Source organism: Achroia grisella, unplaced genomic scaffold (assembly GCF_030625045.1).
Source record: "Achroia grisella isolate CSIRO2021 unplaced genomic scaffold, CSIRO_AGI_Agris_v1 utg779, whole genome shotgun sequence".
Lineage (NCBI taxonomy): Eukaryota > Metazoa > Arthropoda > Insecta > Lepidoptera > Pyralidae > Achroia > Achroia grisella.
This window is the reverse complement of record NW_026713019.1, coordinates 1,419,230-1,423,788: the sequence shown is the minus strand read 5'-3', so window position 1 is coordinate 1,423,788 and position 4,559 is coordinate 1,419,230.

The window sequence follows — 4,559 nt, the reverse complement described above, 5'->3', positions numbered from 1 at the left end:
TTATCTGAGATTATGTTATTTTTAACACACTCCCAATAAGTGTATACAAGTATATTTTACTACTTGTATAAGTAGTAAAATATATATTGGATATAAACAGAATCAATCTTTCTGTATTCGTCTTTATATTATATCTCCGATATTTCTCTAAATATAGTTATGTAGTAATATTATTTTTATTCAGACAGCGCTGTCTAGTCGCAAACAAAATTACTAATACTATGGTTTCTAAACAACTTATAGTTTGTATTGTCCGTATATCGACTATCGTAATTAAGACAGAATGTTAAACCAACAAACCAGATTTTGTAATTTATAGTATTAGAAATTTTATCATAATGTAATGCATAGGTAAGACAAAGACTTATCTTAATTGACTGATTGATCTTTTACCGTGAAGACCGGGATAACTTTTATTAATAATTTCAAATTTCTAGAAATTAAAGTTCTATTAATACGTGACCGTCTACTAAGAAAGGTTTCCCTGACATTGCCACGAGAAGAGAAAACAACAAGGTTCCAATTCACAACAACACCACTAATATAAGAAATAGAGGGAAGGGCATAGTTAGTATTGTGGATTAATAACCTCATTCCTGACAATGTACCATGTAAGATTGACCTCCGCGAGGTTCCCCTGGAAATCATCGTGATAAATTCTTGATGAATTTGCCACGACGGACTACAGAACAAATCATTTAATTTTTTTATGTAAATAGGTATATATAGCATTTATACGGAATCAACAATATATGTAGATAACATCAGGGCCGGCGGAAACAGGCCTGTAACGCATGAGGAGCATGCGGGCGCCTCGTCGAAAGGGGCGCCATCGCGAGATTCGGATATATACTATAATTTTATTAAAATATAGAATACTTAATACATTATACTAAATAATGTAACTTAAATATACTCGTAAATACGGAGACATAAACCGCGCTGGTATTATGTCTCCGTATTTACGAATTGCATGCAGGCGCTTAGGACCCTAGCCCGGGCCCTAGATAACATCATTAAATAAATAAACAGAGTTAAATGTTAGTTACTAATAAAAGTGTTAAATGCAACCTCAAGGATTATCTTGTCATTGGGCCTATGACATAGCTCAGGAAACCGACAACAGATTATTTAATATTGAATACCTTATTCACAGAAGAAGATTTTTATTTGGTTCAAGAGAAATTCGAAAATTTTACTATATACCAAGCCGAATAGCCAGCATAGTAATATTAGGTTAAAATCCTCTTTTTATGGAAAGAGATCCATGCACTTACTGGTCATAGAACGTCAATAACTTTTTAGGCTAGGTTTAAAAATTTTGCCTTCCTGTAGCTCGATATCACAGGATCCGAAATAGCATCTCCCAGCTACCCGGGCCGACTGCGCGTTCCCAATTATATCACGGAATGAATAAAACTCCATAGGAAATTTCCCAAACGATTTACTGCAAATAATTAAATTTCAATTTATTGAACGCGAAAATAAATTTTCCATCATAACATGACAACCATACAAAATTTTTTTGACTAACTGCAATGAAGATTAATAGTGATCATGACAGACGTGTGCGCAATACGCGTCTGGTAGACGTAGCAGACCCTTGCCAGCGGTACAGAGTCGAATACCGTTGCCAAGCAAATTCTTAGATATATGGTCTGATAATGATGCCAAATAAATACGCACTACTACGCGAATTGGCGCACATTTCGATGTTACGGAAACAATATTTATTTGTATTTAGATATACCCTGTAGCTACACGGAAACCCTACAAAAATGGGCATTAAATTATATTATGACATTTACTATTTTATAATTACTAAATTTGCTTAGTAATTATAAAATATCGTTTTATTTTAATTTATCTGTACAAATTTTTAGAGAAAGACTATGTTAATTAATAAAAAAAACTAATTAAATGCATGTGTCTAACGAATATAACTTCTTTGGTACTGAAAACTTGATCTGAATTTGAACCCAGTTTGTTCATATTTTAAACTTTTTATATTAGTACGATATCAGTGAACATTGTTTTGGAATACATGATTATTTAGTAAAAACTTTAAGACTAAACTAAGATTCATTAAGATTACACAAATGTTGGATTACGAGCTACATATTGCATAGTCAATTTAAACTATATTATTTTGATAAAAACAGAAACACATCATCGATATTATAATAGACTATCACGTAAACGTTAATGAAGAGGACAATAAATTTCTAAGTGCTTATTAGTTAACATAAATGGCGTGTTGTTTTACAAAGTTAAAATGCGACTATTGATAAAAAATGAGGTAACTATCATATTATCTTACTATTGTGCTATTATTTACTATTTCTATCAAGTCCGTTGTTCAAACCAAATCTTTAAGACCTTTATTTTTATCATTGTTTACTCTATATTAGAAACTCCTAATGCAAATGTATTCAAATTAATACATAAACTGAATACATATATTATTATTTCTAACACGTAAGCAATACACTCTAATATGGGTCCTGCAGTCTAATTGATTATATAAAATACTTCAAGATGATTACGGTTTGTATGTTAACGTCGAACTAAACAAACTACTCACATTCGTCTACAAAATTCACGTAGTAGTTGTAGCAACTACGAATTCTATAGTCAGTATCAGCGTCCAGCTACGCCGTAGCTTATCTTTAAACCTCTCGCATGGTCGCGCAATCACAAAATATATTGTAATACTCTACGTAGCGCTACGCCATTATTTCAACAACCTAATTCACTTGCATCTATATTTTTATATTTTTTCTCACATTATTGTACTATCGCTGTTACATAATAATTCCTTTAGCTTGGTATTCTATAACTTACATTTACTATAGGTCCATAATTTTAGTTAGAAATTAACATATTATCATGCTTGGCTTGATGTGGTAGACACAAACAAACGTCATCCACTTTACACTATGTGAAGTCGACTGATTATGATAAACTGAAATTGAATGCCCATAATTTTATTTATCATCTACCCCCTTTCTGGTCTAGCAGTTCAGCACTCGACGTTACTTCCAATGATCGATGAATGATGATAGTTTGGATTCTCGTGGTATATATAGCACATTATGTAATGGTGTCAGTACTATTTATTAATGAGGTCGAGTTATCATATAAAAATAATAAATAACACTTGAGAATTACTATGTGCGAGAGAGCCGTACATTTTTATAGAATAAAATTGTTTCGTATCTCTCCAATTTTTCTATTGTCGATGTAAACTATTATAATATATTTTTCTATTGTGTAAATGTCGTTTTTTTTTATATTTAAAGTAGTACCAGTCCTAGTACAAGTTTGTAGAGACAGCATCATACATGGGAAGCGATATTAAAAAAATAGCGGGACATATCTCGAAAAGACTAGCGGAATATAGCGAACTCTAGGGGAGGCCTATGCTGGACAGCAAGGCAACTTTCAAGTACCGATGTCAAGTACTTAAATAAGATTAGATAAGTCACTCCAATTTTATTTATATGTATAGATTACAAATTTGTATACGACATTTTGACCTACATATAAAAATTGGTCAAAATACTATGATTTGATGATGATACGAGCCAAAGTAAGCTAATGTACGAGACATTTTTTTATGTCTTCGTACGAGGTTTATTGTTTTAAGATTAACAACCCTGCTGCAAAATTCTAAGACACTGATAATACACTATAATTATTAATGTTATAAAAAAAAATTAATAAGAAGTTTCGGTTTCAAGTTCATGTTTAAATCTTTGTTAACAAAATTAAAATTTTACTACAACTTTCTGTGTGTATTATCGTCACTTTCCTAAATTTTCCTACAATTTACATGACAATACATACATAGAAAGGGATAAAGCAAAAAATACAGACAAATTACGTCCCTCTTCTTTCGTGAAATCTATTTAAAATTCATTACTCTATGATAGATATAGAAAGAAACAAAGAAAACAACAACAATCATTGACGGGGATATACAATCCCCATAAGATGGAACAGTAAAAACGGATCTTTATGAAATTTAGCATGAAAGTATGTAGTTTATATCGGACGTAGGCTGCATTGTATCTCAAAAAATATGTCAATTTATGCAGATAAAGTTGCTGATAATAGCAAGTATACAATAAATATTGAATAGTTTGTAGATATATGAAATGAAAATATAGTCTTTATACATATTGTTAGGTATAATTGTGCTTTAGTCTATTTATTGGTAGTTTTAAAATATAACTGAAAGTTTTTTGTATTTAATAATATAGATAGTTGGCATTAGTAACAGGATCTAGAAATCAACAATTAATGTTATTAAATTCGCTTGTGATAATCAGTAAACTAAATTAAAGGCTATGTCAATTTTCTTACCACCTGTATGAAATTACAAATTTTATTTTCTTGCGAGTGACTATAGTTTTATTACATTTTGCACCTTACTACCTGGTGATATTTTATTTTAAATATTAACTGTATTGTATTTGACGTGCTAGTAGATGTTGGTGAGAGCGTCGTCGCTGGCACCCAGCCCGCAGCCCACCACAAAGCTTATAAAAGAGGGC